Source organism: Anomaloglossus baeobatrachus, chromosome 3 (genome assembly GCF_048569485.1).
Source record: "Anomaloglossus baeobatrachus isolate aAnoBae1 chromosome 3, aAnoBae1.hap1, whole genome shotgun sequence".
In the NCBI taxonomy this organism is placed as follows: Eukaryota; Metazoa; Chordata; class Amphibia; order Anura; family Aromobatidae; genus Anomaloglossus; species Anomaloglossus baeobatrachus.
The window spans coordinates 102,967,777-102,994,536 of record NC_134355.1 but is presented as its reverse complement, the minus strand read 5'-3'; positions in this window follow the sequence as shown (position 1 = coordinate 102,994,536).

The following is a 26,760-nucleotide window of genomic DNA, read 5'->3' as shown; positions in this document are numbered from 1 at the left end:
GAGCCCCTGGTGGATGACAGCATGACAGTTAAAGGAGTGAGGACAGTTCTACAAGTAGAGCCCGGCTACCGTACCCGCATCGCAGGCAGTGGAAGACGGGGTCTTTATGGACAGTGCCAGCGTTAGTGAGTGTGGCATTGGGGACCCGTGCTGCCCTGTGGTGGACAAGGGAAAGTGGCTGGAGGAGACTGCGTCGGCAGCGGAGTTTTACCTAGAGGATGAAAGTTAAAGGCAGCGGACCCTACTGCCCGATACTTTGTTTCTGCCACGTTTCAAAAAGACAAGGCCGAGAACTGGCAGGCCACCCAAAAACTTTTGGGCATGTAAATAACAACCCGCCCCCGTTAACCGGCCTTCTGGTTTCACAGCCTCCGGAGAAGCAGACTGGAGGATGGGCCTGCGGGAAATAGATGGCCGAGGCCCGCCACCACTACAACCGGTGGCCATCCTCCGAGTCAGGTGTCCACTGGACGTGGGGCCTCTGAAAAGACAGGCAGATGTCAAACCCTGCACCTGTCCCGTTGGGTAACACCTGGGCCCGTTCTTGGACTGGGGAAAAGGGGTGCTGCCCACATCTTAGGGGCAGCATCAAGGCTGAGGTTGTTTGGGTGGGTGATTGAAGGACCCGGTCCCGTTTCCCGTTGTTAATAAAAGTTCACAGTTTGCAATGGTTCTAATATGTGCCTCCCGTAAGGGAAGATTTAAATATCCAATATTCAAAGTTTATACAACTGTTAGTATACTTGTACTGTGTTCCCGTTTTTTATCTTTCAGAAACAAAATAAACCGGTGATGGACGGGCAGCCCGCAGACGGTCTGCATTAAACCAAGGGGGAATGTGACGCCCTGGACTAGTCAGGTTGTCCCAGGTAGTCCCATGCACACACACCCCCTCCCTAAAAAGGTGACAGCAGCCAAACTTAAAAACCTTGTCACCACCCTCCAGGTTTGATGTCCACACCAGGGGGGTGGAGCCAGGCGGTTGGCTCCACCCACCGAGGAGTTCACAGGCCTGGAGGTGGGAAAAAGACACAAGTTCTAGAGCAGAAGAGAGATTAGTCTTGACAGTGAAGGAGAGAGGTTGAGTTCAAGGGCAGACCTGTGACCAGGCCTGCCAATAATCTACTCAGGTGGCTGGGTTGGAGCCCAGTCACCTCTGGCAAGGAAGCAGACGGTGGTGGCCGCCTGCAGGAGCTGGGATTACAGCCGGTGGAACCGTAGGGACCGGGGTTGGGCGGTGGCCCGCCGGTACCGAACCGGGGAATCGATTGGAAACCGAAGCACCAGGAGGGGTACTCAGACCCAGTACAAAGCCCCGAACCAACAGGGCCGAGTCAAATCAACTGATTGAGGACTGACTTAAGGGCCTTTCCCACACAAGACCCGTTAGAAGACAACAGCCCAACCATGCAGGATAAAGCCACCGCCAAGGCATAGAGACCCAAAGGGCCAGCGTCTGCGGGCAAAGAGGGCTCTTCCGACACCCAGCAAGTCGGAGAGCGGACTACCGTTGCTTAGGCATAGGAGTCAAACATTCACACAAAGAGGTGCAGGAGAAAGGCGGAAACCACCAACCTGACAAGGGAGAAGCTGCAGCCGGCTGCGGGCCCCGTTCATCATCCCGTTTGGTTTACCACAGACTCCAGTGTATTGTGTCATAGTGAGTACACCAGTGCCTTCGGGCCGCGCATCGCACCGCACTGAACCGGCATCCAGCCCGCGTCTGTCCCCTCGCCTCAGCTCCATCCCTCGGGCCCCCGGGACCATCACTCCCCTACCCACGGAGGGGTCAACACCAAGCTGCGCAACACCTTCCCCGGGAGGCCTAGTTAACAGCAGCGGTGGTGTCCATCCATTCACCACAAGCCGTGGGTGGTGTCACGGACTTACATCCCATTCCAAACCACCACGGCCCCGGTCGTGGAACTCCCCACTGAAGTCCCTGTGTGTAGCACCAACCCCCTTGCAGCGACGTGACCCCCGGGTCCGTGAGGAGCTCGAGCCACCCACTGTACGAGCACAGATCCGAGCGGCTCGGCGGTCGCAGCAGAGCCCACGGGGCGGTACACATCGACTTTTCTGGCGTCACGAACAGGATTGAACCCATCCACTTACCTGTGGAAGTGTGCCTTGAAGTTATCGCCATCGGCGTCCCGCTGAGGTAAAATCCCGAAGTCGCCATCTTCGCCGCCATTTTTAGGCGTGAAAATCTCCCGCCCAGCGCCTTCTTCCCCGAGTGTTGGGCACGAAAAAGAGGCTCTGCCCCTGAGAACGCGGGTGGAAGTGAAGCTCCGGAGGACCGGAAGCGAAAAAGAGACTTTAAAAGTTGCTAGAAAGACTGCTCCCGAGTACCAAGGGGGAGCAGCAGGAAGGGACTGCAGTTCATGTAACCAGGACTGTAAAGGCAGGGATGCCAGGACTTTGCCTAATTCCGTTCCTGGACAAGCCAGACCGCAGCCCCAATGACGTCATCCCCGGCCCTGGCAGTCCGCCCGGCAGCAACAGCAACAGAGATGACGTCGGCTCCGGCAGTCCGCCCGGCCGCAGCAGAGGTGACACCCGACTGGAGGTCTACCCCAGATGTGGCGCCAGCCACTCCCAGGTACCCCGTCCCGGCTGTGGAGCAGTCGGAGTGCACCTGCAGAGAGGAGGAGCAGGCCACTGAGCGATGGGGCCCTCGGCAGTTAGCGAGGCCGGTTGTAGCCAGCACCGAGGGCATCCAAGTGGGCCTGGCTCCTGAGCAGGAGTAGGAGCACGGAACCCGTGCCCAGTACTGGGAGCGGCGACAGCAGCAGCGGTAGCGGAACATGGACGGCTACCCACAAGTTGACAGTTAAAAGTTGAACGTTTTAAAGTTTTAAAGGACCCGCTCCTGCAGTAAACCTCCTGCCTTTGTTGAACGTCCCCATGTTCCCGGGAGACGCCATTCAGCACACGGGTGGAAGGAGGAGGACCCTGCCCGACTTCTTGAAAGCCGCTGCGGTTGGTGTCCCAGTGGGTGCCATCAGGGGTCGGAACCCCTGGTGGAGGATAGCAGGGAGTTAAAGGAGTGAGGACATTTCCCGTTATAGAGCCCGGTTTACCGTACCCGCACTGCAGGCAGTGGAAGACGGGGTCTTTCTGGACAGTGCCACCATGAGTGAATGTGGCATTGGGAACCCGTGCTGCCCTGTGGTGGACTGTGGGAAAGCTACCGAGGAAGATGCGTCAGCAGCAGAGTTAACACTTTACAGTTTGAGCAAACGTACCTCCCGATGTGGGAAGATGCATGTTTGTAATGTTTAACTTTTCTTTTTTCCCTCAGAGCAACATAATGGAGGCCAAAGAACTACAGTTCCTTAAACTTGAGTTCCTTGCATTGGTATGAAGGAACCAAGAGAAAACATGGATTAAACTGTGTTGCTGTATAAGAACGGAAGTTCCAAACCGCTTGAAAGGTGATATAGGTGCTTTATTCAAAGCATTTCGAAATTAATCCCCCATTCTTCACCACTTCTTCATCAGGAAATGCATTCGGTGATATATGGGAAGAAGTGGAGATGCTAGACTTCCACCTTTTGTCTGTAAAATGTTGAGACGAGATCCTAAGGGTACCTTCACACTTTAGCGATGCAGCAGCGATCCGACCAGCGATCTGACCTGGTCAGGATCGCTGCTGCATCGCTACATGGTCGCTGGTGAGCTGTCAAACAGGCAGATCTCACCAGCGACCAGTGAACAGCCCCCAGCCAGCAGCGACGTGCAAGCGACGCTGCGCTTGCACGGAGCCGGCGTCTGGAAGCTGCGGACACTGGTAACTAAGGTAAACATCGGGTATGGTTACCCGATGTTTACATTAGTTACCAGCGCACACAGCTTAGCTGTGTGTGCAGGGAGCAGGGAGCCGCGCACACTGAGCGCTGGCTCCTTGCTCTCCTAGCTACAGTACACATCGGGTTAATTAACCCGATGTGTACAGCAGCTACATGTGCAGAGAGCCGGAGCCGGCAGCACAGGCAGCGTGAGAGCTGCGGAGGCTGGTAACTAAGGTAAATATCGGGTAACCACCTTGGTTACCCGATGTTTATCTTAGTTACCAGCCTCCGCAGCTGGCAGACGCCGGCTCCTGCTCCCTGCTCGCTTCATTTGTCACTCTCTCACTGTCACACACAGCGATCTGTGTGTCACAGCGGGAGAGCGCCTTTGAAGAAAACGAACCAGGGCTGTGTGTAACGAGCAGCGATCTCGCAGCAGGGGCCAGATCGCTGCTCAGTGTCACACACAGCGGGATCGCTAATGAGGTCACTGCTGCGTCACAAAAAGCGTGACTCAGCAGCGATCTCGGCAGCGAGCTCGCTGTGTGTGAAGCACCCCTAAGCCTTTTTCTGACCAGCAAGAGCAACAGTTGCAAGCTGACAGAGTCCAATGGATTCATATCCAGAACGAGAGTAGAATGCTGGATACTCTAATGAACTTTCTCACTACAAAAAATGGATTGTATAGAAACCAGGGCAGCTACATATGTGGTCAAAATTGCTGGTACCCCTCGTTTAATGAAAGAAAAACCCACAATGGTCATAGAAATAACTTGAATCTGACAAAAGTAATAAATAACAAATCTATGAAAATGAACAAATGAAAGTCAGACATTGCTGCTTTTCTGCTTGCACAAAATTAAAAAAAAATTAAACTCATGAAATAGACCTGGACAGAAATTATGGTACCCCTGAAAATAATATGACAAAAGAGACATGCTAAATCAAGGTGTGTCCACTAATTAGCATCACAGGTGTCTACAATCTTGTAATCAGTCAGTGGACCTGTATATAGGGTGCAGATACTCACTGTGCTGTTTGGTGGCATGGTGTGTACCACACTCAACATGAACCAGACAAAGCAAAGGAAAGAGTTGTCTCAGGAGATTAGAAAGAAAATTATACACAGGCATGTTAAAGGTAAAGGTTATAAGACCATCTCAAAGCAGCTTGATGTTCCTATAACTACATTTGCACATATTAGTCAGAAATTTAAGATCCATGGGACTGTAGCCAACCTTGCTGGATGTGGCCACAGGAGGAGAATTGATGACAAATCAAAGAGACGGATAATACAAATGATAACAAAAGAACCCAGAAAAACTTCTAAAGAGGTTAAAGATGAACTTCAAGGTCAAGGAACACCAGTATCAGATCGCACATCCATCGTTGTTTGAGCCAAAGTGAACCAAGGAGGACACCATTGTTGAAAAAAAAAATCATAAAAAAGCCAGACTGGAATATGACAAACTACATGTTGACAAGCCACAAAGCTTCTGGGAGAATGTCCTATGGACAGATGAGACTAAAATGGAACTTTTTGGCAATGCACATCAGCTCTATGTTCACAGATGGAAAAATTTAGCATATCAAGAAAAGAACACTGTCCCTACTGTGCAACATGGAGGAGGCTCAGTAATGTTCTGAGGCTGCTTTGCTGCATCTGGCACAGGGTACCTTGAATCTGTGCAGGGTACAATGAAGTCTCAAGACTATCAAGGGATTCTAGAGAGAAATGTGCTGCCCAGTGTCAGCAAGCTTGGTCTTAGTCGCAAGTCATGGGTCTTGCAACAGGACAATGACCCAAAACACCCATCTAAAAACACCCAAGAATGGCTAAGAAGAAAATATTGGACTATTCTGTAGTATCCTTCTATGAGCCCTGACCTAAATCCTATTGAGCATCTTTGGAAAGAGCTGAAATATGCCGTCTGGAAAGGCGTTCTTCAAACACGAGACAACTGAAGCAGTTTGCTCTTGAGGAGTGGGCCAATATACCTGTCAAGAGGTGCAGGAGTCTCATTGACAGTTACAGAAATCGTTTGATTGCAGTGATTGCCGCAAAAGGTTGTGCAACAAAATATTAAGTTAAGGGACCATCATTTCTGTCCAGGCCTATTTCATGAGTTTTATTTATTTTTTTAATTCTGTGGAAGCAGAAAAGCAATGTCTGACTTCCATTTGTTCATTTTTATAGATTTTCTTATTAATACTTTTGTCAGATTCAAGTTATTACTGTGACCACTGTGGGTTTTTCTTTAATTAAACGAGGGATACCAACAATTTTGACCACGTGTGTACATAAACCGTGAACTGACAAGACCCTAGATAAAGATGAAATGGCTATTCTTTGAAAGAGACCTGTTGGTTTGAAGAACCATTGATCCAAAAACCCATGAGCGAGTAGTCCAGATCATTGTAGAAAGAAAAGATGACAACATTTTCCTTGAAGCTTGAGGCATGACCAATCTGGACATTTTGGTTGCCATAAGACCGAGGCCAACATCTGTAAGAGATTCTATTGGTTTGGAATGAGAAGTAATATAGAAAAATGGTGAATGTAAATCTTGTACTTTGAGATGTGGAGAAAGTTCTGATGAGAAAGCAACTTTGCATCCAATAGACACTCACAAGCCTTTGGAGTTGGCTGCACTGGATAATGTGAAACTACTGCCTAGTGCAACTGGAGTCTACCACACTCTGACTATCATCAACCACAGTACCAAATTTGCTATGGCAGAGCCAGTTAAAGATCCAACAATGAAAACAACAAAAAAAAATTCTGGAAAACATTTGTACAGCCTTATGGATACCCACAAAAGATCCTAGCTGATAGAGATACTGCATTTGATTCCGAATTGTTTCTAAAACTGAGTACCCACTATGCCTCCATAGCAGTAAGAAAGTGTGGACAACTGCATATCATTCTCAGTGTAATGTACTGTGTGAGCAGATGAACCAGACTTTAAGTGACATGCATACCATACCTGCGAGAACTGATGGGCCAAATCTACTTCCAGAGATGATCTATCTCTACAATAACAACGTCCATTGTTTTACCTTGTATACGCCTTACTATCTGATGTTTGGTCGACAAAGAAAGATTACCAGCTGACGCTGCCATGGAAGTGTTAAGGCCACGTCTCACTAAGCAACATCGCCAGCAACATCGCTGCTGAGGCACGATTTTTGTGACGCAACAGCGATCTTGCTAGCGATGTTGCTGTGTGTGACATCCAGCCTGGCCCCTGCTGTGAGGTCGCCAGTTGTTGCTGAATGTCCTGGACCGTTTTTTAGTTGTTGCTCTCCCACTGTGAAGCACACATCGCTGTGTGTGACAGCAAGAGAGCAACAACTGAATGTGCAGGGAGCAGGGAGCCGGCTGGTAACCACGGTAAACATCGGGTAACCGCGAAGTGCTTCGCTGGTTACCCGATATTTACCTTAGTTACTAGCGTCCGCCGCTCTCACGCTGCCAGTGCCGGCTCCCTGTACGAGTAGCCAGACTACACATCGGGTAAATAAACACAGCGGTTTGCTTATTAACCCGATGTGTACTCTGGCTAGGAGTACAGGGAGCCAGTGCTAAGCGGTGTGCGCTGGTAACCAGGGTAAATATCGGGTAACCAGCGAATGCTTTCCTTGGTTACCCGATATTTACATTAGTTACCAAGTGCAGCATCGCTTCCACGCATTGCTGCTGGCTGGGGGCTGGTCACTGGTCGCAGGTGAGATCTGCCTGTTTGACAGCTCACCAGCGACCATGTAGTGACGCTCCAGCGATCCCTGCCAGGTCAGGTCGCTGGTGGGATCGCTGGAGCGTCGCTTAGTGTGACGGTACCTTTAGTTCCAGAGACATTTAATCCTCTACCAGACACTGATTGGGTCACAGAACGTCAGCGACGATTAGAAGCCAATGTCATCGTGGAAGAAGTAATGAAAGTTGTTTGCCAGAGACAAGAAGAGAACCACAACTTGAATGCCAAAGCAAAACCAATGACTATTGGAGAACGAGTCTGGCTTAGGAAGAATCATTGCAGAAACAAGTTAGATGAGAAGAGGGAGACTAGCCCTTATGTCAATTCAAGCTATCCCTCTACCTGGAGTAGAATTCTACAAGATCTCTAAAGAGCATGAAGAGACAAGCAGGCACGTACTGTACATTGCAGTCAGCTGAAGCTTTGCCTGGCAAACGACATCCAAGATCCCTCCAGAGATGACAGCAGAGATTACATCACCAACAATCCACAAGATGACTCCAGAGTCGATCCAAGGGAGTATTCTGCGAAGACTGCCAGTCCACATGAGGTACAATGCTAGGTTGTAGAGAGCTACAGGATGTAAAGGTAATATGTTTCTTATTGGTTGGCCATTCGGTCCTTGTTTGCAGTGCTCTCTCCCATAACCTGTTTGCTCACAATGCAAACTTATTGACTCTCAGCCACCACTAGCTGAAAGTATTGACTCTGAATCCCCTAAGAATGAGCCCCCATCAGATAGCACAAATAACTCATTGAGAAAGTCAGAGAGAGTGACCATGGGTTGTGTGTCAGCAAGATACTTTCAATGATGGAATTACATCTTTAATTTATGTACTTAAATTGGGACTACTAAAATAAAAATTAGCCTACTATGAGATTCTGTTATAGAACAGCCCAATGTTATTCATTTAATGCATCATTCAAGTGTTTTGCCTTCAAAGACTTTGGGATGATATTATATTTGTTCCAAGTTACAGCAATTATACAGAGACTCATGGGCTCCTGATATTTCATTGTTTGCATTTTATGTCTTTTTTTCTAGGTTGTCAAAGACACAGTGAGAAGTTCCAGATGTTTGGGGACATGCATCTTTTTAAAGTGGATAAATGGCAGCTAAAAGTGAAAACACTTTCCCTTTTTACAATACTTATACCTTCTTTTATAGTCTTATTGTCTCCTATCAGGTCCACATTGTTCCAGCCATTTTTTACTATGTTGAAAAGTATTATAAACTTTTCTACATGTTTTTAAAATTAGTACTAAATTAACTTTGCTGAAGGATCACCACCTGTCCATCTGCCATCTCTTAACACATGTGGAATGAAATACTCACCCCAAACCATCTCGATTGGGTTCAGGTCTGGTGACTGTGGAGGCCAGGTCATCTGGCGTAGCACCCCATCACTCTCCTTCTTAGTCAAATAGCCCTCATACAGCCTGGAGATGTGTTTGGGGTCATTGTCCTGTTGAAAAATAAATGATCGTCCAACTAAATGCAAACCGGATGGAATAGCATGCTGCTGAAAGATGCTGTGGTAGCCATGCTAGTTCAGTATGCCTTCAATTTTGAATAAATCCCCAACTGTGTCACCAGCAAAACACACCCACACCATCACACCTCCTCCTCCATGCTTCACGGTGGGAACCAGGAATGTAGAGTCAATCCGTTCACCTTTTCTGCGTCGCACAAAGACACAGTGGTTGGACCAAAGATCTTAAATTTGGACCAAAGCACAGATTTCCACTGGTCTAATGTCCATTCCTTGTGTTCTTTAGCCCAAACAAGTATCTACTGCTTGTTGCCTGTCCAAAATGCAATATATTTTATCTGAATGTGTGTCCTCCAATGAAAATCCAATTGAAATAGGCGATAGGGTCGACGGGCCCTCCTCCAACATGGGCCTGGTCGTTGTATCTTCCTTTTCAACCTCGATCATTACACTCCTGATTAATACAGTACATAGGTACATTGGAAATTTTATCACAACATACAAACATCATAATCCTTAATAAACAGTGAAGTCCAATTAAGTGATTGACTGTCTTTCCCGTATAACTCTGCATACAGCCATAGCTGTCAGTCACTAGTAGGACAACCCACTGAACTCATATGTATGCAAAGACAATAGATATCAATGAACAAAATGCAAGTTTTGCAGATTCTTTTTTTCAAAAAACTATTATATCACTCTGTGCAGCTTCACCTTCTTTATACCATGGTGTTCAGTTTAAGGAGAAAATACATATAACAAATTTACAATGTTAAATCAATGATAGACTTATTAGTGTACAAAGTAAAAACAAATAAGAATTAATATATTTTACTATCATTTATATGGGAGATACAAATTTGAATGAAAGCACAATAAAAAATATTTTTTATGTTCTCCCTCATAATAACTAATCTGCAGACTTTTAGCTATAGTGAGAATAGTTAGAAATGACATGTAATAGTTACAGGAAATCCCCAGTGTCCATGATAAGCCACAGAGATAACATCTCAGGCCCTAAGGAGGAATAGTCACATTTCTGTGTTGTTTTACGCACAATTCTAGAATGGTATTTTTAAAGAAGAACAATGTGAAGACTGTGTGTCTAAAAGTGCCATGAGCCCTTCTCCTTTTCACAAGCATTGTCGGCAACATTCGCCATTACAGCCACAAATATTTTGGCTATCTAGATTCAGGGGTGGACACTGACAACTTAGGGGCACTTTGCACACTACGACATCGCAGGTGCGATGTCGGTGGGGTCAAATTGAAAGTGACGCACCTCCTGCGTCGCAGGCGATATCGTAGTGTGTAAAGCATTTTTGATACGATTAACGAGCCCAAAAGTGTTGTAATCGTATCATCGGTGTAGCCTCGGTCATTTACATGAATTGGGAAGGACCGATGTTACGATGTTGTTCCTCGTTCCTGCGGCAGCACACATCGCAGTGTATGAAGCCGCAGGAGCGAGGAACGTCTCCTACCTGCGTCGCGGCCGCAATGCGAAGGAAGAAGGTGGGCGGGATGTTTACGTCCCGCTCATCTCCACCCCTCCGCTTCTATTGGCCGCCTGCCGTGTGACGTCGCTATGACGCCGCACGACCCGCCCCCTTAATAAGGAGGCGGGTCACCGGCCAGAGTGACGTCGCAGAGCAGGTGAGTGCATGTGAAGCTGGCGTAGCGATAATGTTCGCTACGCCAGCTATCACCATGATATCGCAGCTGCGACGGGGGCGGGGACTATCGCGCACGGCATCGCAGGATTGGCTTGCGATGTCGTAGTGTGCAAAGTGCCCCTTAGAGTCCATGTGCAAAAAATTGTGCCTGGACCTTCCTCCTTTCATAGCAACAAAGGTAAAGATATAAATATGTGTATGTGTGTGGTGTGTGTGCATATATATAAATATATATATATATATATATATATATATATATATATATATATATACACGAGTATATATATACACACACAGTACAGACCAAACGTTTGGACACACATTCTCATTCAAAGAGTTTTCTTTATTTTCATGACTTTGAAAATTGTAGATTCACATTGAAGGCATCAAAACTATGAATTAGCACATGTGGAATGAAATACTTGATAAAAAAGTGTGAAACAACTGAAAATATGTCTTATATTCTAGGTTCTTCAAAGTTGCCACCTTTTGCTTTAATTACTGCTTTACACACTCTTGGCATTCTCTTGATGCGCTTCTGTGGCGCCCTGGACAAGCCAGGTCGTCACAGGTACTACACCAACACACCCTACACCCCGGCTAGGCACATCTAGGTCAAACACAAATCCTTGTTGCCTTCCTTCAGGGGCTGATGTCCACACCAGGGGGTGGGCCAGGTGGTTGGTCCCGCCCACCGAGGAGTTCACAGTCCTGGAGGCGGGAAAAAGGAGTCAGTTTTAGTTTAGAGATCAGTTAGAGAGAGTGAAGTGGTAGGAGAGGAGACTGACCATGTCCGGGTGTGTGGCCCGGGCACCCAGCAAGGTTGGCAGACGGTGGTGACCGTCTGCAGGAGAGGCTGATTGGAGTGAACTGTACGGACCGGGGACAGACGGTGGCCCGCCGGTACCGGATCGGGGAGTGAAGAGAAGCCAGCACCATTCGGCAGGGCCTGTGGACCCCGACCAGGCTAAGAGTCGCCGTAAAACCGGTCAAATCCGTTAGCGAAGGGAACCTCCGGGGTTTCCCAGCAGCCAAGACCCGATTGAAGGCAACAGCTCACACTGTAGAGGGAAACACAGTCACCGCCAAGGCTACAGTTCCCAGGGCCAGAGCCTGCGGGCAAAAGGGGCTCCCTCAGCATCCATCCAAGCTGGGGAGCGGGTTACCGGTGGGAAGCCATTGGAACCGTAAACACAACACAGGTGCAGGGAAAGGCAGTCACCATCAACCTGCTGGGAGGAGAACAACCGCAGCCGCCTGTGGGACCCATCCATCCAGCCATTTGTTTGACCAGAGACTCTGAGTGAATTACTGGCTGAGTGAGTACCACCGTGCCGTGCGGCACAGCGCTGCCCCCACGACCCTGCACCTCACCAGGCCCCGTAACCCGCCTGCTATCCCTAAAACCCTCACCGGGGCCCCGGGACAACCAACCCCCTACCCACGGAGGGGAGGACCCCTATGTCCCCGAGGGATCGGTCGATACGGCTGAGGGGCCCGGTCTGCTGCCGTCCACCATGCTACCTCCCTCACTGCCCATGCCCGCGGCCGACGCCCCGACCGACCCGTTACCCCTGCCACCGGTAGTGGAGCTCGCAGCGTCTGTGGGAGAGGGCCCAGACCTGCGGCCCCCTTGCCCTACCTTTACCACCGCCCTGGCACCCGTCCTGGCTTCCATCCCGGCCGCAACGGAGGCGACCCTCGCGCAGAAGCCAGCACCGCGAGTCTCGCTGACTGCTCCCAGACACCCGGCCTCGGCTGAGGCACGGCAGGGATGCAGCTGCCAGGAGGCAGAGCAGGCCATGTCACAGCGGGGTCCCTCATTACCGAAGGTACCGGTCGTAGCCGGCACGGGGGGACTCCGGCTGGGCCCATCCCCCACACCGCCTGAACCGGAGCAAGCAGAAAGTGCTCCGCACCGGGAGCGGCAGCAAAGGCAGCTGCGCCGCGGGATTGCTGATTAAGAAAGAAAAGTTAGAGCATGGTAGCGGTTCCCGGTTTCCTTGCTGTCGATCCCCATTGGGACTCTGCTGACATTCCACACGGCCCTCAAGGCTAAGGAGTCCGGTTGGAGGAGCAGTCGTACCCGCATTATTGGCAGCTGAAAATGGAGTCCTGTGGGACAGTGTCACCCCTGTGTGAGGGTGGTGTTGGGGGCTCGTGCTATTCGATGGTGGACTGTGGGAAAGCTGCAGGAGGAAGCTGTACCGGAGCCAGGTGTTGTGGATGGCCCCTGGGACCCAGCTGACAGTCCCCGTTGGGACCCTACGGCAAGTCTCCGTTGGGACCCTATAGTTTTGTTTGTGGTAGCCCGTTGGCTACGAAGCACTGTTGTCCCCGTTGGGACTGTCTGCAACCGTTGCGTAAGGAACTGCTTACGGACAAGCCCGAGAACTTGCAGGGCAACCACAAACTTAGTGGAATGTAAATAAAAATGTGTTTTGGCTTGACACCGTTACCGCCTCCGGAGAGGCCTATTTTGGGAGGATGGGCCTGGAGGAAAGGGATGGCCCAGGCCCGCCACTACCGTAACCGGTGGCAATCCTCCGTGGGTTCAGGGGTCCCCTTGGACGCGGGTCCCCTGAAAGAGACAGAACCCGCTCAGGCAACTTGGTGCTGCACTGGGGTCAAGGGGTGTTGCCCGCTTCTTAGGGGCAGCATCAGGGCCAGGTTGTTTGGGTGGGAGAAGAGCGAATGCCGTACCGTTGAAACTGTTTATAATGTTTTTACATGTTTTACCGTTTTTACTCTTTTTCAGTTGTGAAAATAAAACCGGTGATAGCGGGCAGCCCGCGGTCTGCATTTTACTAAGGGGGAATGTGGCGCCCTGTACAAGCCAGGTCGTCACAGGTACTACACCAACACACCCTACACCCCGGCTAGGCACATCTAGGTCAAACACAAATCCTTGTTGCCTTCCTCCAGGGGCTGATGTCCACACCAGGGGGTGGGCCAGGCAGTTGGTCCCGCCCACCGAGGAGTTCACAGTCCTGGAGGCGGGAAAAAGGAGTCAGTTTTAGTTTAGAGATCAGTTAGAGAGAGTGAAGTGATAGGAGAGGAGACTGACCGTGTACGGGTGTGTGGCCCGGGCACCCAGCAAGGTTGGCAGACGGTGGTGACCGTCTGCAGGAGAGGCTGATTGGAGTGAACCGTATGGACCGGGACGGGCGGTGGCCCGCCGGTACCGGATCGGGGAGTGAAGAGAAGCCAGCACCATTCGGCAGGGCCTACGGTCCCCGACCAGGCTAGGAGTCGCCGTAAAATCGGTCAAATCCGTTAGCGAAGGGAACCTCCGGGGTTTCCCAGCAGCCAAGACCCGATTGAAGGCAACAGCTCACACCGTAGAGGGAAACACAGTCACCGCCAAGCCTACAGTTCCCAGGGCCAGAGCCTGCGGGCAAAAGGGGCTCCCTCAGCATCCATCCAAGCTGAGGAGCGGGTTACCGGTGGGAAGTCATTGGAACCGTAAACACAATACAGGTGCAGGGAAAGGCAGTCACCATCAACCTGCTGGGAGGAGAACAACCGCAGCTGCCTGTGGGACCCGTTCATCCAGCTGTTTGTTTGACCAGAGACTCTGAGTGAATTACTGGCTGAGTGAGTACCACCGTGCCGTGCGGCACAGCGCTGCCCCCGCGACCCTGCACCTCACCAGGCCCCGTAACCCGCCTGCCATCCCTAAAACCCTCACCGGGGCCCCGGGCCAACCAACCCCCTACCCACGGAGGGGAGGACCAACATCCAAGCTGCTCCCTGTCATCGCTCCCGGGATCCCCGTCCAGAGCAGCGGTGGTGTCACAACTTCACCACAATATCTCCCCAAACCACACACCAACCCCCCTTTCACTCATGGGCGAGGAACACCGCTTGAGTCCCCGGGATCCGGCCCACCGCTCGAGCCATCACCGAGCAGCAGCAGCAGTAGCCGGACCCGAGCAGTGGGTGAGTGCAGCGTCCCCTCCTCCGCCCGCGACACTTCAAGAGGTAGTCACCGGAAATGGTATTCCAACAGTTTTGAAGGAGTTCCCAGAGATGCTTAGCACTTGTTGGCCCTTTTTCCTTCACTCTGCAGTCCAGCTGACCCCAAACCATCTCGATTGGGTTCAGGTCTGGTGACTGTGGAGGCCAGGTCATCTGGCGTAGCGCCCCATCACTCTCCTTCTTAGTCAAATAGCCTTACACAGCCTGGAGGTGTGTTTGGGGTCATTGTCCTGTTGAAAAATAAATGATGGTCCAACTAAACACAAACTGGACAGAATAGCATGCCGCTGCAAGATGTGTGGTAGCCATGCTAGTTCAGTATGCCTTCAATTTTGAATAAATACCCTACTGTGTCACCAGTAAAGCACCCCCATACCATCACACATCCTCCTCCATGCTTCAGAGTGGGAACCAGGCATGTAGAGTCCATCCGTTCACCTTTTCTGCGTTGCACAAAGACACGGTGGTTGGATCCAAAGATCTCAAATTTGGACTCATCAGACCAAAGCACAGATTTCCATTGATCTAATGTCCATTCCTTGTGTTCTTTAGCCCAAACAAGTCTCTTCTGCTTCTTGCCTGTCCTTATCAGTGGTTTCCTAGCAGCTATTTTACCATGAAGGCCTGCTGCACAAAGTTTCCTCTTAACAGTTGTTCTAGAGATGTGTCTGCTGCTAGAGCTCTGTGTGGCATTGACCTGGTCTCTTATCTGAGCTGCTATTAACCTGCGATTTCTGAGGCTGTTGAGTCGGATAAACTTATCCTCCGCAGCAGAGGTGACTCTTGGTCTTCCTTTCCTGGGGCGGTCCTCATGTGAGCCAGTTTCTTGGTAGCATTTGATGGTTTTTGCCATTGCACTTGGGGACACTTTCAAAGTTTTCCCAATTTTTCGGACTGACTGATCTTCATTTCTTAAAGTAATGATGCCCACTTGTTTTTCTTTACTTAGCTGCTTTTTTCTTGCCATAATACAAATTCTAACAGTCTATTCAGTAGGACTATCAGCTGTGTATCCATCAGACTTCTGCACAACACAACTGATGGTTCAGCCCCATTTATAAGGCAAGAAATTCCACTTACACCTGACAGGGCACACCTATGAAGTGAAAACTATTTCCGGTGACTACCTCTTGAAGCTCATCACAAGAATGCCAAGAGTGTGCAAAGCAGTAATCAAAGCAAAAGGTGGCTACTTTGAAGAACCTACAATATAAGACATATTTTCAGTTGTTTCACAATTTTTTGTTAAGTATTACATTCCACATGTGTTAATTCATAGTTCTGTTGCCTTCAATTTGTTGGAGGAAAAGTGTGTCTCACAATCCGAAAAATGCAGTGTGTGTGTATATATATATATATATATAGGAATGCACCTTTTTTCCCCCCAAATGTTGGGGGAAAGTCGGGGGTGCGTCATATAGTCTGAATGTAGGGCTGCGAGGAATGAGGGTGCTGCGGTGACACGAGCAGGCTGTAACAGCACCTGCCGTGACCATGTGGGCCCGCTCATTTCATATGCACGCCCATCCTCCCGCCTATCATCTCTCAGCGCTGAAGCCGGCGCTGAAAGATGGTCGGGGTGATGGGCGGGGTGCACGCATAGTAAACAGCCGGCCCGCATGATCACTCCTGGCAACTACAGCCTGGAGTGATCATGTCTGGTTATATTCACTGCCCCCCGCCTATCATCATCAGCGCGGGGGGCAGTGAATAAGTACGGTATACTCACCATTCCCCTGATTTCCTCCTGTCTGCCGGCCAGCTGATCTGTGTAGAGAGCAGTGAGCACAGCTATGATGTCATCCCTAAGCGCACCGCTAGTCTCCACACACATCAGCGAGCCATGAGACAGGAGGACATCGCGATGCTGCAGGGGAACGGTTCCACACAGGTCAGCGGCGCTGCTGCTGACACAGAGAGGAATATGATGCAGGGAGTGAGGAAAGGTGAGTATACTGTAAATGTTTATTTTTTTTTCTGTGCCATAGGATACAGACCATATAGCAGGATGGGGTATATAGCAGGATGAGGGCATATACCAGGATGGGGGTATATTATGAGCAGGATGGGGGTATATAGCAGGATGGGGGTATATAGCAGGATGGGGGTATGATATCAGGATAGGGGTATTTATCAGGATGGGGTTATATAACAGGATGGGGGCTATACCAGGATGGGGGTATTTATTAGGATGGGGGTATTTATCAGGATGGGGGCTATACCAGGATGAGGGACATATATACAAGGATGGGGATCATATACAAGGCAGGAGGATCATTACCAGGATGGAGAACCTTAGTAGAGAATTTGGGCACATTACCCCCATAACAGTGTCAGCAGCAGATCCTCGCCCCATAACAGTGTGTCATGACCACATTTTTTGCATCAAATTTTATTTTCCTCTTCTAAAATCAGGGTGCGTCTTATAGTCCGGTGTGTCTTATATTCCGAAAAATACGGTATGCAATGCCATTGCCATCATGGATGCCCGGCCACTCAGCGGTGGCTGCACTTTCCCCGGTCCCTGCCGTCAGCTCCCAGGAACTGCATGCACCGAACAGGCCTCCTGGGAGCACACTTAGGGCGTGCACACCTGTTCTTAATTCCCATCTCCAAGATCCAATCCCAATATGTAGTAGATGCATTAATATTAAATTTAGCAAATACCTCCAATTAGAAATGTAGTATAGTTCTCCTGATATAATCATGTCACTTAGCTCATGTTCAAGGCATTGTAGGACTTTAGGTATCCATGGTTACAACCACTAGCAACTAACTAACTGTGACTATATGCGTTGTCATAACCATAGATACATAAGGTCCTGCAATGCTCTGAACATAAGCTAAGTGACATGATTATATCAGGAGAACTATGCTACATGTCTAATTGGAGGTATTTGCTAATATTATTATTATTATACCTACTAAATATTGGGATAGGATCTTGGAGGTGGGAATACTCCTGTAAAGGTCCAGCGTTCCCTAACCTGCCTATGGCTGAGAGGCAGTATGTATTTAAGGCACCCTCCTGTAATGGGAGGTGCCTGGGCAACATGGTGGTAGACACAGGAACACTGTCACTTTAAAATTTCAGCAAGTTTATTTAAATAACATAAATTTTCACTCCAGCAACATAACATGAGCCTTCCTTCGGCTTTACAGAAACATGAACATCATATGGCATTACAGTCTGTAATATTCGGTTACACTTCTCCACAGGTGTACCCCAGCAGAGCTATCAGCCACAAGTCACTGACCCCAGCCAGTATTCACACACGGATTTCAAGTTTGTTACATTCAGGAGGTTAGCAGCCTTCACACACACACACTGACTTCTGTCAGTGCACCACACCACTCTCAGAGCTTCCTTCTGACCGCCTGAACATGTGGCAAGCAATCAGACACCATTAAACATATCAGACACACCTGTGGGTGAAGGTATGGGGATAGCCAGACACACCCATAACTCTAGTTATCTGTAACCCTAGCCAGGAATGCCTTAACAGATGTAGCCTGTTGCCACCTTACAATTTATAAATACAATTATGGCCAAAAGTGTTGGCACCCCTAAAATTGTTCCAGAAAATGAAGGACTTTTCCCGGAAAGTTATTGTAATTACACATGGTTATTTTCTTTGTGTGTATTGGAACAACATGCAAAAAAAACTGAGAAAAAAAGCCAAATTGGACATAATTTCACACAAAAGTTCAAGAATAGGCTGGACATAATTTCTGGCACCCTCAACTTAATATTTGGCTGCACATCCTTTTGAATTAATATCTGCAATTAATCGCTTTCTACAATCACCAACAAGCTTCTTACACCTCTCAACTACAATTTTGGACCGCTCTTCTTTTGTAAACTGCTCCAGGTCTCTTATATTTGAAAGCGTCTTCTCCCAACATAAATTTTAAAATCTCTCCACAAGTGTTCAATGAGATTTAGCTCCTGACTCATTGCTGCCACTTCAGAACTCTCCAGCGCTTTGTTTTCATTTTTGTTTAATTTATAAATGTCAATGGATAGTTTGCGCTGACCCTGATACACCCTGACCCTGCAGGATAGCTTGAGTTCCTTTGGAACTTTATTGGGGCTGCTTAAGCACCATCTATCCTATGTTGCAACCTTTTATCAGTTTTTCTCTGCAGTCCACGTCCAGGGAGATTAGCGACAGTGCCATGGATTGTACACTTCTCTTGATCCCTGGAGATGGACTTGTAACCTTGAGATTGTTGATATTTTTCAACAGTTTTGGTTCTCAAGTCTTTAGACAGTTCTCTTCTCTTTCTGTTCTGCATGCTTAGGCGGGCTTTGCACACTACGACATCGCAGGTGCGATGTCGGTGGGGTCAAATCGAAAGTGACGCACATCCGGCGTCACTTGCGATGTCGTAGTGTGTAAATCCTAGATGATACGATGAACGAGCGCAAAATCGTCGTCATCGTATCATCGCTGCAGCCTCCGACATTTCCATAATGCCGGGGGAGCGACAGGTACGATGTAGTTCCTCGCTCCTGCGGCAGCACACATCGCTGTGTGTGAAGCCGCAGGAGCGAGGAACTTCACCTTACCTGCCGCCGGCTGCAATGAGAAGGACGGAGGTGGGCGGGATGTTTACATCCTGCTCATCTCCGCCCCTCCACTTCAATTGGCCGCCTGCCGTGTGACGTCACTGTGACGCCGCACAACCCGCCCCCTAAGGAAGGAGGCGGGTCGCCGGCCAGAGGGACGTCGCACGGCAGGTATGTGCGTGTAAAGCTGCCGTAGCGATAATAATCGCTACGGCAGCTTTCACTATATATCGAACGTGCGACGGGGGCGGGACTATCGCTGCAGCATCGGTAACACATTGTTACCGATGTTGCAACGTGCAAAGCCCGCCTTAGTGTGGCACATACACAATGCAAAGATTGAGTGAAGTTCTCCCCTTTTTATATGGCTTCAGGGGTGATTTTTATATTGCCCACACCTGTTACTTAGCATCACATCCGTGAAACAAAGTTGTCTACCTACAATTTTGGAAAGGTGCCAACTAATTTGTCCAGCCCACTTTTGTGGCTTTGTGTGAAATTATGTCCATTACATTTTTATTCCACAGTTTTTTTGTAATGTTTCAATACACACAAAAGAAATAAACGTGTATATGACAACATGTGTAATTGCAATAATTTTCTTCAAAAAATACTTCATTTTTTTGGAACAATTTCAATTATATATGTGTGTGTGTATATATGAGTATAAACATATATAAATAAATATATATATGTGTGTGTTCGTGTGTGTATATATATATATATATTATTACAATGTGACCTCTCTTGTTATATACAACACTTTCCCTTACATATTGAATTATCTTGCTATTTTTGCTATTCATTGCACCCTATTTTATAGCGTCCTCTCTTGTTAAAGTGGAATGACTGCTGATGGAATATGTTAAAGCTTTATTTTTAATGGAGGAGAGGATAGACTGCTCCATACCAGCTGTCATTTTATATCAAACAAGAGAGGATTTTATAATAAAGAGAGGGCGCTGTGAATAACAAAAAAAATGAAAATATGCTATATAAGGGATGGTGCTATACATAACAAAAGAGGCCATTGTATAATAAGGGACAGCGCCAGACATAACAAAGAGAGGATGCTAATAAGGGACAGTGTTATACATGATAAAAGAGGAAACTGTGTAATTAAGGACAGCACTATACATAATAAGACTAAATTCTTGCTTGCGTGTGAAGTGTTGGTATGCTGCCTGATTTTCTCCCGGACAGCAAAAGACCCATTGAGTATGTCCTATTCTTCATAATCAAATCAGATCATCACATGCTCCGAGTCTCGCAAACCTCATTCTCGGATTTGTGATTTTCACAGACATGTGACTTGATCTATGAAACTTTAAGTGTCGTTCGATAAAACAATCTGACAACACACGGACACTACACGAATGGAAGAATGTGGCCTAAGGGATTTAACAAATTACAGCATTACACCATGTCGTACAGTACAGAATAAATATTTCCATTCAATGACTTACTGCTGACATCTCATCTGATTAGTTTTCTGTTGTTTCTTCTCCATCTGGTCAGACCTTCATGTCGCTATCTTCCAGCCATAACCCATCTTATTGCACTGATCATCACAACCTGAAAAAAGCAAGGTAACATCTATTGTATATATACATTTGCTTCCTGAATAAAAAATCCCCCACCCTGAGCCCCTGAATATAAATATGTAGCACACCATTATTATACAATTAACCACGCATCATTCAAAACATAAATTGATAGATAAGCCGGCACTGTGCCCCCATTAACTATAATCTCTGCCTCCCAATAAATATAAATGAATCAGCCTTTGTGACTCTCCGCCCAATTAATGCTAAGTCTATGAGCACATTTTGTGTTTTTGTCACAGACAATGCACAATGTTTTACAGTACAAGCAAAGGAAGTGATATCCCTGAAATCTCATGTACACGTTGCTTATTTTTTCCTTGCAGATTTGCAGCAGATTTAGTTCTGCACCATGTCAATTCTTACAGCATTTTGCAGTGTATTTTACCCATACTAATGACTGGGAGAAAATATGCAGAAAACATGGAACAAAAATACATGTAAAAAATGCATATTTTATGCAGTGCTCTTCCTGCCAAAACATCAGGATTTACAGCAAAATTTTCTGTGGCAAATCCTGAATGTGTGCACAGAGCATTTTCGTACCCGCCACCGTTGTTTGTACGTCACGGGCAATTAGTTGCCCGTGGCGCACAAGGTCGTTAAACCGCCGTCACACATACTTACCTCCCGCATGACCTCGCTGTGGGCGGCAAACATCCTCTTCCTGAAGGGGGAGGGACGTTTGGCGTCACAGCGACGTCACACAGTGGCCAATAGAAGCAGAGGGGTGGAGATGAGCGGGACGTAACATCCCGCCCACCTTTTTCCTTCCGCATTGCCGGCGGGACGCAGGTAAGCTGTGTTCGGCATTCCCGGGTGTCACATGGAGCGATGTGTGCTGCCACGGGAACGAGGAACTACCGGCGCGCAGAAGGAGGACCGACATTTTGAAAATGAACGACGTGTCAACGAGCAACGATAAGGTGAGTATTTTTGCTCGTTCACAGTCATTCGGAGGTGTCACACAGTACGATATGTCATACGATGTCGGATGTGCGTCACTAACGACGTGACCATGCCGACTTATCGCACGATATATCGTACCGTGTGACGCCGGCATAAGTCCCTGTCCTATGTCCTCTCCCCACAATTCATTATATGTCTCTAATAACTTCATAATACATTGTGGGAGCTGGGATAAGATGCAATCAGGGCCTTGTAATGATTTGTGGGTTGGACAGGACATTATGAATGTCATATAATGAATTGTGGAGGGAGGGAGGAGGCTATAAGGGCTATATGCTGATTCTGGGGAGGATGCTATTAGGGCAATATAATGAATTGTGGGGTGAAGATGATGCTCTCAGGGCCACATGCGCCCGGTACAGCCACATCGCCACTTTGACCCACCACCGTGACCTTAGAGATTTATCGGGGGTGGCACACATACTATCAAAAAGCTAAAAAAAATGTAAAGTTGTGAACTTTTGCAAAGTAGCAGTTATTTTTTTTTTCACAAATTAATAGAGCTTTAGAAACGTTATATATTAATAGAAAAAAAAGTATCTTTTCCCATCAGTGACTTTTTGTCTTTTGCCCTGAAAAGTCACTCCTAAAAACCGCTGAAATGTGTCTTCAAATTTTTCTGCAGTTAGATATCAAATTATACCAGAAACTCTATGGAGAAGGGAGAATGAGCAGCTGAATGGAAAGGAGCGCAAGAGAAAGTGCTGAGGCCGTTAGCGCAAGGGAAAAACTGCTAAAAATGCAGAGTACAAGTTGGTTAAAGGACAGAAATAGTGTTATCCTCATATACACTCACATGACACTTTATTCTGAAAACTCACCTGAAAGTGTATTTACACTTGAAAAGACTCTTAGCCTGAAAAGAAAGAACAGCCCTTAGGGAATGTGCACACAACGTCTTTTACACGTGTGGGAACGCCGGCATCTTTTGTTCTGAAGCATGTTTCTTTTACACTTTTTGGGTTGTTTTTTGTGACGTCTTTGTCCACCGGTTTTCTTCTGTTCAATATATGAGTGAGTGGCTTCGGAGCTGCTTGAAGAATAGTCACTTCTTTTAACAGATCTGCATCTTTGGAAACCTGAAGCCTGAACACATGAGCAGCAAATCATTTTTACATTGCATTACATATGTTCATTTTTTTAGCATTTATTTAGCATTTTTTACAGACGGGTTACAGAGCATAACTGCCTGAAAAAGACATTGTGCGCACATATCTTTACCCAATAGATGTCCATCTACTGAAAGTAATGATCACAGCGTAATACAGAAAATGATTGCTTTAACAGCAAAGTGGCTGATTAGCAGGAGACTTAACACCCGAAACGCTATATTTGAATTACCCTCAAGGGGATATCCCAGAGAAAGACGATTGGCCTGAGTAGACAATCCTATTAAGAATGAACAGGTGGGAGAAAGCCATCTTTCTTGGCTATTTAGGTCTGATATTTCTAGTGGCGTTTTCAAAAATGTCTCCAAAAAATGTCTTTTTGAGATGCCATCCACTTCCTCAGTCCAGATTTTCTGTAACAGATTCCTGTTCCATGATGTATTATGCACACTGGTCTTGGACTTTCAGAGGACCACCCCTTATAAGATTGGTGACATTTTGGGTTGTGGTGTCCAAGAGGTTTCACTGTCTGTCCCACTGAAATGACGCTCGGATCTTCACACGCCATGTTAAGGATATTCACCAGGGATGGATTCTGTGGTGTCATATAATAAGCAATAATCTGAACCTTCTCAGCATGCTTTTTCACGAACAGTGTTGGTCAAAATATTTCCCTTGGGGTTCTCCTTTAAAGGGAACCTGTCCCCAGATTTGGTGACTATAAGCTGTGGCCACCACCAGTGAGCTCTTATATACAGCATTCTAGAATACTGTGTACAAGAGACGAGACCTCGCTGTAAAATGTAAAAAGCACTTTTATAATACTCACCTAGGCAGCTGTCTGGTCTGATGGGTGTCATTGCTCTCCAGTCCGGCACCTCATCTCTGCGGTGATCTCTCAGTCCAGTGTCGATGATGTATCTACAGCATCCACACAAGTCGACATTGCGGTTCTGCACAGGTGCACTTTGATCTGCCCTGCTGAGAGCAAAGTACTGTAATGCGCGGTGAGAGGAAAGGTTAAAGACCACCTGTGCATGCGCACTATAATACTTTGATCTGCCCTACGCAGGACCTCAATGGCAGCCTATGTGCGTGATGTAGGATGCATCGCATCATGCACACGGACCTCAGAAGAAGGAGGATGACGATCGCCGCAGAGAGGAGGTGATGGACCAAAGTGCAGCGACACCCATCGAACCGGGCCACCCATAGATGAGTATTATAAAAGTGTTTTTTACGTTCTACAGAGTGGCCTATAAGAGCTCAGTGGTGGTGGTCTCAGCTTATAGTTGCCGAATCTGGTGACAAGGTTCCCTTTAAACAGAAATCCAGACAGTGATAGGTCCTGTATGAAACCCTGTAATAAACATTCATAGCCAATATATGGGATTCAGGTCAAAAATGTGCATGTATTCATTCTTACAGGCAGAAAAGATGAATGACTTACCCTAAGGATAGAATACTAAAGTTGTCATTAACCAATTCACTGCTGGAACTACCAAAGGTACACATATAGCATATGGCAATCACGCACCTATATGATCATCAACTGTCCAAATAGCCACAATAGTGGCCAAAAATTCAATCACTCCTATTCATTTAACCCCTTATTTACAGGAAATACGAAGCATTTTAGCCTCACAGGTGTTAAAAATGCTTTTGTTTGGCAGCAGCAGCCGCCTGTAGATGAGCAGGAGCCAGCAGAGATATCATTCCGCATTCTTTCATATGTGAGGTGCGGAATGAAAGCACAGGAATTATTGTAAAATCCCCGGTAAACCAAACTCTGCTTCTTTCTCAAGGCAGTCTCAGGCTTGACTAGTTAAGACAGATTCACTGGCTGACAATTAATATTAATGGGTAGATTTCACAATGTGGCATTATCACACTGTGAGATGGGTGGGCATACCATCTGGGTTTTGGCAGGTATTACATGTAATCAAAGAGATTACTTGGCTCGGGGTGAAATTGAAAACCTTTGGGGTTGTTTAGCCTTTTTTTTATTTCTTCCTTTTGTTTGGACTCATTCTAGGTGTATTTAAATTCGGCTCGGCATTGTAGTTTCGTTAGGAAATTATATACGAGAGTCAGACTGTTTAGCTTCTGAAATAATTGCCACTTGTACTCTCCCTCCTGTTTGCGTTTTCTGCAATCAATTTCCATCCTACAATACATAGCCTTAATTTCTGCCTTCTTTATTAGTTTTAATATGTTGAAAAAATGGCCTAGAATTTGGTGCATATTCATGTAAAGGTAAAAACATAAAATAGAGTTTGCTTCTGCAAAATTGTAATAAAATATGTGAGTTAAAAATAATACACTTAAAGAGGAAAATAATGATTCCTTCAAACAATGTCGCTTGTTCGTGGCAATTTAAATTGCCAGCTCTCAAGACAATTTAAGGGCCAGGACCCTTAAAGGGGTTTCCACTACTGTGATATTGATGACATATTCTTTGGATAAGTTATCAATATCAGATCAGATGGGGTCCAACAACTGGAACCCCCACCAATCAGTTGCTCTCAGCTTCGGCGGTGGCGGTGGCTGAGTGTAAACAGGTGCTTGGCACAGCTCCATCAACTGTTTAGCTGCCACCTGCAGTTCACTAAACAGGCCACTAAACAGTTGATGGACCTGTGCTGTTTAGCATCACAACTACTTACTTCCAGTCAAAGCTGGACCTGAAAACAGCTGATCATGGGGGTACAGGGTGGCTGACCACCACAATCTGATTTTGATCATTTATCACAAGGAATAGTCATCAATATCATAGTAGTGAAGCACCTTTTTAACCAATTTTGTTAATGTAATAGTGGCCTAGTAAAAAGTCATAACAGTAGTACACTATAAAATAAAATCTGAAACAAGAAATAGTGGGTCAGTTCCCAACTCTGAAAAGAAAGGCTTCAATGATCCTGGGAACTAGCACCACCCAGCCAGAAAAACTCCAATCATAAGAAACAGAACGTGTGATGGCATGATGGCATGATAGTTATGATTAAAGCCACTTTCACACTGCGTTATAACCTACGTTCACTGGTCCCGTCGGAGCTTCCGTCCGAACCTCCCCCCTCCCCTCCTCCAAAATGTGTTTCGGATGCATGCGCCGACTGGGCCATTGGCTATAATGGTGCAGACGGAATCACTGTGTGCTCTTTCTTGCACCATTTTCGGGCATAAATGCTTTCTGCAGGCAGACACCCAGATGCAGTTTACTATGTCTGGGTGTTCGCCTGCAGAAACCATATACACCCGAAAATGGTGCAAGACAGAGCACAGTATGACTCCGTCTGCAAAACTATAGTCAATGGCCCCTTTGGTATATGCGTCCGAAACCAGTTTTGCGGTGAGAGGGGGCGGGTTTGCATGGAAGTTCCGATGGGACCACTGAAGGTAGGTTATAACAGTGTGAAAGTAGCCTAAGGCTACTTGCCAAAACAGGTCAATAAGCTAATTGGCTTATTACTTGGATTACTACTGTATGGAGTGTTTAATGCATTACCAATGTAGGTGAAGTTGTATAAAGATTGTAATACACTTTGTATGCTGGAGTATCACACCTTCAAAATATATGATGCATGTGTTGGATGTTCACAGAAGTACAGTGAACTGTGTTTTATGTAAGGATTTGAGTATTTACAAAGCTGAGCTTGTAGACCCCGCATGACAGCCCATAGAGTCACAGACCCATAGGCATTACCCGGGCCACAGTATGGTGTCTCTATAGGGATTATATTCAGCCTCTGAAGTTTTGCTATATGTACATAATATGAGATGTAATGGAATTTCTAGATTCCTTG